This window comes from Ailuropoda melanoleuca, chromosome 17 (assembly GCF_002007445.2).
Source record: "Ailuropoda melanoleuca isolate Jingjing chromosome 17, ASM200744v2, whole genome shotgun sequence".
NCBI classification, from domain to species: Eukaryota; Metazoa; Chordata; class Mammalia; order Carnivora; family Ursidae; genus Ailuropoda; species Ailuropoda melanoleuca.
Genome location: NC_048234.1, coordinates 22,854,851 through 22,870,653, shown reverse-complemented (window position 1 = coordinate 22,870,653; position 15,803 = coordinate 22,854,851).

Sequence of the window (15,803 nt, the reverse complement as noted above, 5' to 3'; positions counted from 1 at the left end):
ATTCCGATGTAAAGTTTGATGTCATTAGTTGCGTATAACACCCAGTGCACCATGCAATACGTGCCCTCCCTACTACCCATCACCAGGCTATCCCCTTCCCCCACCCCCTCCCCTCTGAAGTCCTCAGTTTGCCTCTCACAGTCCATAGTCTCTCATGTTTCATTCCCCCCTCTGATTACCCCCCTTTTCTTTATCCCTTTCTTCCCCTACCGATCCTCCTAGTTCTTATGTTCCATAGATGAGAGAAATCATATGATAATTGTCTTTCTCTGCTTGACTTATTTCACTTAGCATTATCTCCTCCAGTGCCGTCCATGTTGCAGCAAATGTTGAGAATTCGTTCTTTCTGATAGCTGAGTAATATTCCATTGTATATATGGACCACAGCTTCTTAATCCAGTCATCTGTTGAAGGGCATCTCGGCTCCTTCCATGATTTGGCTATTGTGGACAATGCAGCTATGAACATTGGGGTGCATATGGCCCTTCTCTTTACTACGTCTGTATCTTTGGGGTAAACACCCAGTAGTGCAATGGCTGGGTCATAGGGTAGTTCAATTTTTAACTTTTTAAGGGACCTCCACACTGTTTTCCAGAGTGGCTGTACCAACTTGCATTCCCACCAACAATGTAGGAGGGATCCCCTTTCTCCACATCCTCTCCAACAATTGTTGTTTCTTGCCTTGTCTATCTTTGCCATTCTAACTGGCGTAAGGTGGTATCTCAGTGTGGTTTTGATTTGAATTTCCCTGATGGCTAATGATTTTGAACATTTTTTCATGTGTCTGTTAGCCATTTGTATGTCTTCATTGGAAAAGTGTCTGTTCATATCTTCTGCCCATTTTATGATTTGTTTATTTGTTTCTCGTGTATTGAGTTTGAGAAGTTCTTTGTAGATCTTGGATACCAGTCCTTTATCTGTGGTGTCCTTTGCAAATATATTCTCCCATTCCGTGGGCTGTCTCTTAGTTTTTTTGACTGTTTCCTTGGCTGTGCAGAAGCTCTTTATCCTGATAAAGTCCCATAAGTTCATTTTATCTTTTATTTCTCTTGCCTTTGGAGATGTGTCGTGAAAAAGGTTGCTCTGGCCGATGTCATAGAAGTTGTTGCCTATGTTCTCCTCTAGAATTTTGATGGATTCCTGTCTCACATTGAGGTCTTTCATCCATTTGGAGTTTATTTTTGTGTATGGTGTGAGAGAGTGGTCAAGTTTCATTCTTTTGCATGTAGCTGTCCAATTTTCCCAGCACCATTTATTGAAGAGACTGTCTTTTTTCCACCGGATGTTTTTTCCTGCTTTATCAAAGATTAGTTGCCCAAAGAGCCGAGGGTCCATTTCTGGGTTCTCTATTCTGTTCCATTGGTCGATGTGTCTGTTTTTGTGCCAGTACCATGCTGTCTTTGTGATCACAGCTTTGTAGTACAGCTCGAAATCCGGCATTGTGATGCCCCCAGCTTTGTTTTTCCTTTTCAACAGTTCCTTGGAGATTCGGGGCCTTTTCTGGTTCCATACAAATTTAAGGACTATTTGTTCCAGTTCTTTGAAAAATGTCCTCGGTATTTTGATCGGGATAGCATTGAAAGTGTAGATTGCTCTGGGTAGTATGGACATTTTAACTATGTTAATTCTTCCAATCCATGAGCATGGAATATTTTTCCATCTTTTTATGTCTTCCTCAATATCTTTCAAAAGTGATCTATAGTTTCTAGCATATAGGTCCTTTACGTCTCTGGTTAAGTTAATTCCAAGGTAACGCATGGTTTTTGGTGTTATTGTAAATGGGATGGATTCCCTAATTTCTCTTTCTTCAGTCTCGTTATTCGTGTATAGAAATGCAACTGATTTCTGGGCATTGATTTTGTATCCTGCCACCTTACTGAATTGTTCTATAACTTCTAATAGTTTGGGAGTGGATTCCTTTGGGTTTTCCATATAGAGTATCATGTCATCTGCAAAGAGAGACAGTTTGACTTCTTCTTTGCCGATTTGGATACCTTTGATCCCTTTTTGTCTTCTGATTGCTGTTGCAAGGACTTCTAGTACTATGTTGAATAATAGTGGCGAGAGTGGGCATCCTTGTCGTGTTCCTGATCTTAAGGGAAAGGCTTCCAGCTTTTCCCCATTGAGAATAATGCTTGCAGTAGGCTTTTCATAGATGGCTTTTATGAGATTGAGAAATGTACCCTCTATTCCTACACTCTGAAGGGTTTTAATCAGGAAAGGATGCTGTATTTTGTCAAATGCTTTTTCTGCATCAATTGAGAGGATCATATGGTTCTTGAGTCTTTTCTTGTTGATATGATGTATCACATTGATTGATTTGCGAGTGTTGAACCATGCTTGCATCCCAGGTATGAATCCCACTTGGTCATGATGGATAATCCTTTTAATGTACTGTTGGATTCTATTAGCAAGGATCTTGTTGAGGATTTTGGCATCCATATTCATTAGAGAAATCGGTCTGTAATTCTCCTTTTTGAGGGGGTCTTTGCCTGGTTTGGGGATCAAGGTAATATTAGCCTCATAGAATGAGTTTGGTAGCTTTCCTTCTGTTTCTATTTTTTGAAATAGCTTTAGGAGAATAGGTATTATTTCTTCTTTGAATGTTTGGTAGAATTCCCCAGGAAAACCGTCTGGGCCTGGAGTTTTATTATTTGGAAGGTTGTTTATCACTGACTCAATTTCTTCATAGTTAATTGGCCTATTTAAGAAATCTATTTCTTCCTGTTTCAGTCTTGGTAGTTTATAGGTTTCCAGGAAGGCCTCCATCTCTTCCAGATTGTTTAGTTTTTTGGCATATAGCTGTTGATAAAAGTTTCTAATAATCCTTGCAATTTCAATGGTGCTGGTCGTGACCTCTCCCTTTTCAGTCATAATTTTAATAATCTCAGTCCTTTCTCTTTGTTTTTGGACAAGTTTTGCCAGTGGTCTATCAATTTTATGGATTCTCTCAAAGAACCAGCTTCTAGTCCTGTTGATCTGCTCTACTGTGGTTCTGGTCTCTAATTCATTGATTTCTGCTCTAATCTTGGTCAACTCCTTCCTTGTCAGTGGGTTAGGCCTGTCCCTCTGTTGCTGTTCCAGTTTCTTGAGGTGAGAATATAGAAACTGCATTTTAGATTTTTCTATTCTTTTGAGTGAGGCTTGGATGGCTATGTATTTCCCCCTTAGGACTGCCTTTGCAGTATCCCATAGGTTTTGGACCGTTGTGTATTCATTCTCGTTGGTCTCCATAAATTGTTTAATTTGTTTTTTGATTTCCTGGTTTATCGAGTCATTCTTGAGCAGGATGGTTCTTAGCCTCCAAGTGTTTGAGTTTCTTCCAGGTTTTTCCTTGTGGTTGAGTTCCAATTTCAGAGCGTTGTGGTCTGAGAATATGCAGGGGATAATTTCAATCTTTTGGTATTGGCTGAGACCTGTTTTGTGTCCCAGAGCATGATCTATTCTTGAGAATGTTCCATGGGCATTTGAATAGAATGAGTATTCTTTGGTTCTGGGGTGTAGTGTTCTATATATATCTATGAGGTCCAACTCGTCGAGTATGGCATTCAAAGCCTTTGATTCTTTGCTTAGTTTTTGCCAGGGTGTTCTGTCTATTTCTGATAGTGGGGTGTTGAGGTCCCCTACTATTACTGTGTTCTTATCTATATGTCTCTTTATTTTGGTTAAGAGTTGGCTTGTGTATCTTGCTGCTCCCCTGTTGGGGGCATATATATTAATAATTGTCATATCCACTTGTTGAATACTTCCTTTAAGAATAATATAGTGCCCTTCTGTATCTCTCTCTATGGCCTCTAGTTTAAAATCCAGTCTATCTGATATGAGAATTGCTACTCCAGCTTTCTTTTGAGGTCCATTTGCGTGGAAGATGGTACTCCATCCCCTTACTCTAAGTCTGAATGCATCTTTGGGTTCAAAATGAGTCTCTTGTAGACAGCAAATGGATGGGTCATGTCTTTTTATCCAATCTGCAACCCTGTGGCGTTTTATGGGAGAGTTTAAGCCATTTAGATTGATAGAGATTATTGACAGATATGATTTTAATGATGCCATTTCTCTTTAAAGTCTTTGTATCGGTTGTGACTTGCTGCTCTGTATCACTCTTGGGGCCTTTTTACCTTTATAGAGCCCCCCTTAATATCTCCTGTAGGGCTGGTTTCGTGGTTACGAAATTGGTTAATGATTGGCGATTTTGGAACGTCTTTATTTCTCCATCAATTCTGAATGACAGCTTTGCTGGATAAAGGATCCTTGGCTGCATGTTTTTCTCTGAAAGAGCTTTAAAAATGCCCCCCCAAGCCTTTCTCTCATTCCAGGTCTCTGTAGACAGGTCTGACGTAATCCTGATACCTTTGCCTTGGTACGTGAGAAATTTCTTTGCCCTGGCCGCTTTCAATACTGTATCCTTGGATCTAATATTTGCGAATTGCACTATGACATGCCGTGGCGTAGGTTTGTCCTGGTTGAGCTTGGATGGGGTCCTCTCTGCCTCTTGGACACGAATGCTTGTTTCCCTTGCTAGATTAGGGAAGTTTTCAGCTACAATTTGTTCAAATATCTCTTCTAGACCTCTGTTTTTCTCCACCCCTTCAGGGATGCCGATGATTCTGACATTGGATCGTTTCATAGAGTCAGTAATCTCCCGTAATCTACATTCGTGGGCGTGGATTTTTTTAAGACCAGCTTCTATTTTCGTTTTTTCTTCTACTAACCCATCCTCCAATTCGCTAACGCGTTCCTCTGCCTCGGTGACCCTGGCCGTCAGAGCCTCTAGTTTTGACTGTATTTGGCCCATAGAATTTTTAATTTCTGTCAGATTCGCTCTCATTTCTGCCCTTAGGGATTCTATATTCTCAGCAACGCTTTCTCTGATGCTTTTTTCAAGTTTACTCATCATCTTGACCATTGTTGCTCTGAATTCCATTTCTGATAATTGGGATACATCCATATGTATTAATTCTGTGGCCGAGGCCAATTCTGTGGCAGAGGCCACAGACTCATTATCTTTTCTTTGCTGGGGGGGACTTCTCCTTCTCGTCATTCTGATGAAGAGAGATTGCAGGGTTGTCCAGAGCCCAAGTGTTGACTGGGACCCAGGCCGTGCGCCCTTGTTTTATAGAGATCTTAGGGATGTGGGCTTCTTCCTTAAAGAGTTTATTTATTTATTTGAGAGAGAGAGAGACAGTCAGCAAGAAAGGGAACCCAAGCAGAGGAGTGGGAGAGGAAGAAGCAGGTTCCCGGTGGAGAAGCCCGATGAGGGACTCCTTTCCGGAACGTTGTAAACACACCCTAATCCGAAGACAGGTGCTTGGTGACTGCGCCACTCAGGCGCTCCGGGTTGTGGGCTTCTTGATTTTTCAGCCTGCCTTCTGGGGGAGGGGCCTGCCTGCCGGTACTCAGAAAACCCTGTTTGGGTAGAGTCTCTGTGTCCCTTGCGAGGGGGGATGGGGATGGGCACCCTGTGAGCCGGTATTTCCGGGCTTTTGTTCTCTGGCGGCTTTCCCTGGCGGTTTGCTATGCCTCTTCTGAGAGAGCAGCAGCGGCTGAAATTCAGCCTCTGTCTCAGAACAGAGGGATCGCGGATCGTTCTCCACTGATGTTCTGGCCACTTTAACTCTGTTTCTGTTGGTGCTGCTCAACCCTGCAGCATCCCGGGCTGTGCGCCCCACACCCGGCGTCCCAGCCCTCACTTCCAGGGCCGGCACGTCTCTGTCCTTTGTGTTTCCAACCCCGCCCGCCGCCAGCCGCCCCGCGCGGGCTCCCGGAGCTCCCCGTCTCAGTCTGGTGTCTCACGGGTGCTGACCGCGAGTCCGCCTGCTCCCCCGTGCAGGTGGCCCTCCAGCCGCCAGCCGCCCCGCGGACGCTCCCGGAGCTCCCGGTCTCAGCCTCGATCCAGTGAGCACACCGGAGCTCCGGAGCTCCGTGAGATGCTTGGTGGTGCACGCTCCCGGCTCACGGACTCAGTCTGCCGTTTCCAGAGTGCGGGTCCGCGGTCCGCCCGCTCCCCGGTGCAGGTGGCCCGCCAGCCGCCCTGCGCGCGCGCTCCTGGAGCTCGCGTTCTAAGTCTGTTGTCTCGCGGGTGCCGTCCGCGAGTCCGCCTGCTCCCCCGTGCAGGTGGCCCGCCAACCGCCAGCCGTCCCGCGTGCGCTCCCGGAGCTCCCTTCTCAGCCTGCTGTCTCAAGCGTGCGGGTCCGCGGTCTGTCCGCTCCCCCTTGCAGGTGGCTACCGCTTCCCGGCGCCCTGACACGGCGGCTCCCTCCCCCTTCTGTTTAGCTTCCGATATCTGTGCGCGGTTTCACGGCTCCCCGCTTCGTACCTCGATACTCAGCGCTGGAGATGTTCATTTGTAGAGATCCAGATGTATCTTCCTGCGTCTCAGGCTGATTCCGTGGATGTTCCTGCTGGTCTGGTACCTATCCAGCTCAACTCAGGGGACCGGCTGAAAAAGGGGTCCCCTACTCCTCCGCCATCTTAACCTCCTGATGGGATTTTTGTCATGCCTTCCCCATGAGATCATAAACTGGAGAGCAGGAGCTGAATTGTATGATTTGTTTTTCTAGAGCATTGCTGGAAAGAAGCTTGTACCTTCTTATCCCCTTAAAAGATACTGGGGAGAGACCCCAGTCACTATGAGATGCGGGGTGATGAGTTAGAATGGGTAGTCCAGATAGCAAATGGGGGAGCATTTTGGGTTTGGAAAATATGAGTGGTAAATTACTGAATTGCTGGTTCATGATAATTTTTAATGAGCAAATGCTATAATTATTCGTGCTCCCCCTCCTCCCTCAAGAAGGGATCAGGAAGAACATGGAAGTGCTCAAAATNTCCCCCTCCTCCCTCAAGAAGGGATCAGGAAGAACATGGAAGTGCTCAAAATTAATGGTGGTGGTAATAATAATAATAATAATAATAATAATAATAATAATAAAACTGTTAATGTTCAGAAAGACAGCCTGGAGACTTCCCAAATGCCTTCCTCTATTTTTGTTCTGCTAGACATTCTCTTTGAATCTTTGTCCTGGTTTATTTATTTATTTATTTTTTCCTAAAGCTGCTACTGGAAGGCTGATTGAGGAAACTGAAAAGTTGAGTGGGAAATTCACTCTTGGGCTTTGGCTGGATGGGTGGGTGACCAAGTGTGTTAGTTTCCTAGGACTGTCCCACTTTTAGCCCTGACAGTCCCATGTCCAGGAAACAAGTCAGTCCTGGGCAGCTCAGGAATGTGGCTGAACTTCCCGGTTGGAGAACTGGCAGAACCTGGGGAAAATGGAAGAGTGGATGAAACGAACACTGGTATCTCTGTCCAGTACCTTTTTCTCTAAAGTGTCCTTTCACCTTCCTACCTTATACCCTGTGTCATTTCCCAATAAAAATAAAATGATATAAAATAACACAAATATAAGTAAAATATAAATGTATTTTAAAAATCTGTATTTTTTATTTCTTTTTTTTTTTTTTTAAAGATTTTATTTATTTATTTGACAGAGATAGACACAGCCAGCGAGAGAGGGAACACAAGCAGGGGGAGTGGGAGAGGAAGAAGCAGGCCCACAGCAGAAGAGCCTGATGTGGGGCCTCGATCCCATAACGCCGGGATCACGCCCTGAGCCGAAGGCAGACACTTAACCGCTGTGCCACCCAGGTGCCCCTGTATTTTTTATTTCTACCACTCTTTCATGCCTTTGTCTATGACTTGACCTTCCCTGAAGTGTTGTTGCCTAACTTCCATCTGCTTGTGAACTCTTTGGCATCTTTAACATCCATCTGAGGAAACCTCTTTTCTCAGATCCTTAAATACCCCCTTCTCTTCCCAGAGATTTAGTTACTTCTTTCTTTTCTGTATTTTCTTTCAGGTACAAATATTAGGATATTATATTGACATCAAGAATCTGAGCCAGCTAACTTGGATCTGTTTAAATCTGCCCAGCATCAGGGACCCATTCAGTGAAGATGTGAGGGCAGAGATGACCCTTGGAAGTACCTGTCTAAAAATCTGTGGCCTTTGTGTCTCTGTCTCAGGACCATATAGTATCCCCTCTTTGATAGTGGATAGGTAAAGGGGAAGTGAAAGAGTAACTTCATGATAGCCATTTGGTGGCTGCCAGACATAGAGAAAGAAGGCAATTAAATAGGCATTTTATGAGACTTCTGTGATAGGGCAGACTTCCCACTGGGCCTCTGGTTTGGAGGGTTCTAACAGGAAATTGGTCACTGTAGATTCACATGGCAGGAGAGCTCAAGGAGAGTATTTAATGCAGCTCTTTGACATGTGGTTTAAGAGCTCCAGAATCCAGGTACTACTCTGTGAGTCTCCCATTTCAATGGCTCTTATATATGTCGGAATGCAGCATTGGGTTTCCCCCAAACTTAGAAGGCAACTGTGACTGATTTCTTGGTCTTTGAAGGCAGTGAGCTGCTTCACTATAATAGGAAACAAAAGCTGTCAGCAGCAGGGGTGTCTCTCTGACAGCCTTCTACAGACTACCAGTGTAGCACTGATCACATTGGTTTATAACTTCTGTTTTATATCTCAACTTCATATTAAATCTCTGTGCTTCCTGGGTCCCTAGTACCAGAAAGTTCCTAACAAATATTAATTAAGCACTTAGTTCTTGGCCCGAATGTACAAATTGCTGTTAATTATATAGTATATTTGCACCATAATGTGGGATATGATCCTTAAGTGAGCAAAAATCCCTTAAATCATTATTGGCATAATAAAATACATAAACAGATAAACTGTCCTGAAAAAAGTGCAGCACAGATACGTTTTTTTCCCCTGAGTTAGAACAATTCTTTGAACAAAATGAATTAGCATGCTTTTATTTTAGAGATATTTGTCCAGGGCATAGACAATGTATTTTCAAACACAAGGGTTACACTTGGAGTGGTACACTGATACCAGGAAAGACACACGTGAACTGAGAAGGCAACAGCAGATCCCCATCTCACATTTGCATTATTCTGGGGTATGTCAATGAAAGAAGTTGTAGACAGAATTGAACTTTGAAAATTGCATCTCTTTGTCTCACTAGCAAGTAAGTTGAAATAGTACAAGTAAGAAGGCACATAAACTTGCTGTACCGTTCCTGGGGTGTTTGCATTCATACTGCTCAAAATCTTGAGCTAAAAGAACTATCTTCTGGGGCTTTTGGGTGGCTCAGTTGGTTAAACATCCTACTCGATTTTGGCTCAGGTCATGATCTTGCGGTTGTGAGATTGAGCCCCGTGTCTGGCTGCATGCTGAGTGTGGAGCATGCTTAAGATTCTCTCTCTTCCTCTCCCTCTCTGGGGGGGGGGGAAGGAAATACAACTGTGGAACCAATTATTTCTTATAAAATCTATTTATTTTTGAACAGGTGATATGGTTACTTGTTTTAAAATTTGCATATTAGACCATAATAAGCCTCTTTCTCCCCTCTTTGACTCAGCTACTCAGTTCTCAGCAATGTAACCAAGGGTTACCTGTTTCTTAGGTGTTTTTTCAGAGGTATTTTATGCATATGTCAACAATTTTGTTTCAGTAGATTTTCTCCTCCTGTCGTCTTTGGGCCTCATCAGACTCATTCATCCATCCAGCAAATACTGTTGAGGGTCTGTAAAACATGCCAGGCATAGAGCCAGGTGTTAGGACAGGGTGATGAGTAAAAACAAACATGTTGCTTGCCCTTACCGGATTTCTTTCTTTCTTTCTTTTTTTTTTTGAAGTTCTCAGTACAATTTTAATAAGGCTTCTGCCCATCCCAATTTTAAGAGATAGTACCAAGGAGGTTCACATAAAATATCCTAGACCTTACCGGATTTCTAATCTACTCAAGGGGACAGACAATTATAGAATAATAAAAATAAATGTAAAATTGGAACTGTGACAAATTCTATGAAGGACAGGTAATAGGCACTATAAGAGCTTATATTAGGATGACTTGACTTAGTGAGAGGATGCATGGCTTCCCTGAGGAAGATGAAACAGATCTGAAGGATGAGCACTAGTTAATCCATTGAAGAGGGGAAGAAAGAACATTCCTTGCAAAGAGGCAACACGAAGTTCCTCTAGTAGGAGAGAAGGGGACTGAGGGGATGCTAGTGTGGCTGGAGGACAGACAGTGAAGGGGCACAGGGCAGAAGACAAGGCTGGCAGGTAAGCAAGTTTCTGACTTTACAGGCATGGTAAAGGATATGTTTTTTCTTTTCTTTTTTTTATTATGTTCAATTAGCCAAAATATAATACGTTTTTTCCTAAGAGAAATGGGAAGCCATCAAAAGATTTAAGGAGTGAAGAAGTAAAGTGTGTGACACATTATCAGGTGTGTGTGTGTGTGTGTGTGTGTGTGTGTGTCTGTGTGTATATATATCTTTGTCTCAATAGGTCTCCAGCTGCAGTGTGGATAACCAATTGGAATAGTGGAGGGAGGAGGGGACATGGGTGGATTGGTTAAAAGTGTGCTGCAATAGCCTAGGTGAGAAAGGATGGTGGTTTGAACTAGGTTTGATAGTGGTAGAGATGAAGAGAAATAGATGGAGCTGAGTGATAACTTAGTACCTGGCAATAGAGTCAGTATGTGGGGTAAGAGAGAAAGGTATAAATAGAATACTGGATTTGATGCTTGAGCAACTGGATAGAAGATACCTCTTTTTTAAATAGTGGGTAATTATGAGGTTGATTTTGGTCCTTTGGATTTTGAAGTACCATTTTGATCCTCAAGAAGTTTCAAGTAGCTCCTTGGATTAGTGCATCTGGAGCACAGAAGAGCGGTCTGAGTTAGACATAAAAACATATGAGTTATTTGCAGGTAGATACTCTGCTTGGATGAATGGGATTCTCAGTTTCAAGTGTGAACAAGAGAGGGCTGTATTTCAACACTTGAGCAACAAAACACTTTCTAGGCAGAGGAGGCTGAGCTGACAAAGGGGAAAATTAAAATGGGAAAAGGGGAAAGAATGTCTCAGGAAGGGAAAGGGGGAGATTAATAAGGACAGATGTTGATGAGAAGTCATAAGGAGAAGCGAACTGAAAAACTGCATGTTGGCTTAGCAAAATAGAGGTCATTGATGACTTTAGACCTATTTTTTGGTGGATTATTGAGGCAAAGGATTAGACTGGGTTGAGTTGTGAGTATGAGGTGAAGAAATGAACTTCATGAAATATGTAAAATCTTTTAAAAATAAATGGCATCAAAGGACATGATTGAGAGATTTGAGGTTTAAAAAATATAGCGGGGAGACTTCTGTTTCTGGCATACAGTGACCTACAACCTGCTTTCAACCTATTTTCTCACTTAGGACAACTAATAAGTCTGGACAAATATTTTCTAAAAACCTTTTTAAAGGCCACGTAAATGTGTAAGAAAGGCACTGAAATATTCCAGGGCCAGGATGTGGGAAAGAAGCCATAAAGAGGAGTCCAGCATTTGGGACTAATTTTACCTTAGAGGCATTTGCTTTTTCACTTGCTGATAAAGAGCTGAACAGAACTTTCAACAGATTCATGGGTTTATAATGCCAAAAATTGGATTTTAGTGCCCTTTGAAAGGAAGGCATCCAAGTAAACTGCAATCTTTGGGTTAAAACCAGAGTTGAGCATTACAACGTGAGTAAGGGTGCTTCAGAAACAGACCAGGCCTTATAGAAAGGGAAGTTTAGCTTTGAATAATCTCAATCCCTGATTGGATTATACTGATTTGGGATTGTTAATGCCCCGCTTTCCTTGCCTGCCAGGGAAAGTTAAAGGTACTTTAGGAAGCTAATTTATTCAAAGGTTCAAGTCATCTCTCTATTCTTTTAGTAATCAAAAATCAAGCAGAAATAACCAGGAATAAAAGTAGACAAGACTTGACTGTAAATGAAGGAAATCAATAGGTAATAGAAACAGTCTCCTAGGGCATCAGGTAATGGAATTATCAGGCATAGACTTGCAAATGCCCATACCTAAGGAATTAAGATAGAATTGAAAATTTCAGCAGAAAATTAGAAACTATGGAAAAGAACCAAACAAATTCTAGGCATGAAAAAATAAGATAATTGAAATTAATGATGCAGTGAATTGAATTTAACAGTTGCTTATACTAAGCTCAGGAAGAACTTCAGTGAACTGGATGGTAGGTCGGAAAGATCATCCAGATAAAACATGGAGAGATAAAAAGGTGGAAAATAAGAGGTGAAGAATTATATGAATTACTATGAAAAGATGTAATACACCTGAAGTTGAAGTTCCAAAGGAAGAGAGAGAGTGAATGCAGCAGGAGAAACATTTAAGAGAATGGCTACGAACTTTCCAAGTCTGGTAAAAGATAGGAAACCACAGATTCAAGAAATAGTATGAACACCAAGTAGGATAAATAAGAAAACCACATCTTGGCATATTAAAAACTGCTGAAAACCAAAGACAAAGAAAAAAAAAATCTGAAAGGCAGGCAAAGGAAGAAAGCTATATTATCATTAGAGGAGTAATAATGATGCTGACAGTTGATTTTTTTTTTAAACAGAAATGGTAGATATCAGGAGAATGGAATGATCTCTACAAAGTACTGAAGGAAAATGCCAACTTAAAATTTTATATTCATTAAGAATGTTTTTCAAAATTGGAGATATAAAGATAATATATGCAGTTAAAATAAATGTCAAGTGGGTAGTAAATAGAGGTAAAGTGTTGTCCTTGCATTGGGGAAGTGGTAAAAGATTTTAAGAAAAGATGTGTTGTAATCTCCAAGGTAATCACTAAAACAATAGCAAGAGAATGTATAATTAGTTAATGGAGAAGAAAAATGAAATAATAAAAACGACCTAATTTAATAGAAGATGAGAAAGGATAGAAATCAGGACATGGAACAGGGATACTAATAAAATACAAGTAGACAAAGGTCATTTTAAAGCATAAAGTACTGCTACAAAGAAGAATATTAATGATAAAAATTTTATTCAACAGGAAGATACCAGTTTTAAACTTACATGTACCTAATAACTTACCTTCAAAATATATAGAGCAAAAATTGACAACGCTAAAAGAAAGAGTCAAATCTACCATCATAGTGCAAGATTTTTAGTATCTTATTTTTTCTCAGTAACTGATAGAACATCTGAAAAAATATTAAACATAAATACAAAGGATTCGAGCAACACAATGAAAAACTTGATAGGCATATACATTGCACCGTGCCCTATGGCTGCAAAATCCACATTTTTTTTTCTGAATACACATGAAAAATTCATTGAAGTTGAACATATGCTGTGTTATAAAATAAAGGAGTCTTAACAGATTTCAAAGGATCAAAATTATATGAACTGTGTCATTTAAGCTGGGGGAAAGAAATCAATAAACAAAAGATATGTAGAAAACTGCTCAAATATTAATGGATGTTAAGCATTATACCTCTAAAAATCTATAGGTCAAAAAGGAAAATCACAATGTAAATTAGAATATTTTCAACTAAATAAAATATTTTCAACTAAATAAAAACGAAAATACGACATTTTGAAGTCATTTTGTGGGATGCGGCTAAAGCTATGCATGAAGGGAAGTTTATGGCCCTAAACACATAAATCACAAAAGAATAAGGTAAATGATCTAAACATCCATTTCAAGACGTTAGGGGAAAAGAACAGTAAATTAAACCCACAGAAGGAAAAATAATAAAGATTAGAGCAGAAATTAATGAAAAGATTTCCTAATAGACAATAGAAAAGATTATTGGAGCCCAAAGCGGGTTCCTTAAAAGAGTAATTGGTATTGAATAAACATACTGGGAAAATTGAGCAATAAAAAGGGAGTGATGAAAAATAAGACTTGACTATATATCCTATCGACATGAAATTAAATTATAAAAATGGTATGAGCAACTTCATGGCAGTACATTGGAAAATTAGATAAAATGTACAAACTACTAAAAATATTAAAGTGCCAAATTCAGATAAAAAGGGAAAACCATAGGAAAAAATGCAACTTATTGAAACAAGAAGAAAATCTGAAGAATTCTATAAGAATTAAGAAAAAGAATGATAACAGTAATTAAAAACCCTCACTCAGAACTCTAGGCTTTGATGGCTTCTCTGATGAGTTTTACCAATTCCTTAAGAAACAAAACCAGTTTTATACGGTCTCTTCTAATAAGTAGAAAAAGAAAATTTATGCCTTCAGTTTTTAAAAAATCCAGCAAATAAAATATCAATTCACTTAAAATATTTAAAACTACCTTGTAATTTTAGCCTTATGAGAATATTTAATAAAGCCTGGGTCATTTCAAGTTTTTTTTTTAAGATTTTATTTATTTGAGAGAGAGAGAGAGCAAGAGAAAGAGAGGGAGAGAAGCAGACTTCCTGCCCTGACATGGAGTTGGATCCCAGGACCCCGGGACCATGATCTGAGCTGAAAGACACTTGCTCAACCAACTGCGCAGCCACCCTGGTGCCCCTCGAGTTTTAATTTTCTTTTTGTTTCTAGCCCCTTTGATTTGCAAAAAAGATTATTTTTTTTCAAGTAAACTGATAGTAGTCTAGGAACTTCCTTCTTCATTGAAATAGCCATAAAGTTACTTGCACCATTAAAAGTATGATATCAAGTTTCACTAACTGAATAAGAGACAAATATTTCTTTAATAATGAATGCATCTTTCTTCTAGGTGGGCAGTCATTTATGACAACTAGTTCATTTTTTAGATAAGTTACTTCATTGCTTAAATAGACAATATACTAACATTAGACCTATTTCTCAACTTATAAACTATATAAAATTGTGAGGTTCTCTGTTTTTTTAGCGAAAAACACCTTTGATATATTAATTTAGTGATAGCTTCTGGAAGATACTTAAATGAGCACTGTAACTTAAGCAGTTTATCATCTGCAAGATGAATATCCATTTAACTTGTAATATGAACTACCAACCTTCCATTGCCTTCACTCTTATAAAGGGCAGTGGTAGACATTTTTTATGTGAGAGATTCCATATATTCTTTAGGAATTCTCATTTTGGCACTCAACTTGAGTAAAGGTGTTTAGATGAAGCATCAGTTAGATCATTATTTCTCTAAAAGATTAGCGTTTTTAAAAGGTCATTAGGAATTTCAGAAATAACTTCATTAATGAGGAGATATGTATAGGAGGGGCACCTCACTTAAGAAGAACTAGAGAGACCATGAAGAATGTCCTAGCTTTGCTGTTAGCCTGTGGGGTTAAAGTTTAGGAAATACTGTCAAGCAGGGCACTCCTTTGTTTGCATCTTGTTTACAGCCTTTCACAAGAATGGTATTAAAAATGGGATGGAAAATTTTCGCTCCCAACCATTGTCTTTGAACATGTGAGCTAGTTCTGTGAGAAACTTTCATCTCTTATATTGCTGACTGCCCTCAAAGGCAGGTTCGTATTTCCAGCCAGGAGGGATTATATAGTTTTCACAATAGATTTCTGCTGCAGCATGTTAACTAGGCAGAGGGACTGTTGTCTGTTGGGCCAGAGCCCACATTCACCCAGAGTGAAAGAGGTGGGCTTGTTGGTGACGAACAGGATAGGATTTGGATATCAGTATAGCATGGTTTTCTAAATGAGCCTTGCTGCGGATAAAGCAGGGAATTTAGTGACAATTTGGCGGATAACCTCAGAAGGTTTCAGAGTTTGTCATTTTTATAGTCTCTGCTGGAAGTTTCTTACTCCGCTCAGGACTGGCACATGAAGATTTGCAACTCTGCAGGATTCTAGGACAAAAGAAGCCCTGGAATAGTAGGCAAAAGCTGTTATTCTGAAGGGTGTATGGCATTTTCTATTCAGATAAGGGGAGAGAAATGTCACAGTGTGTGCTCAGCAGTGCCCAGACAGTT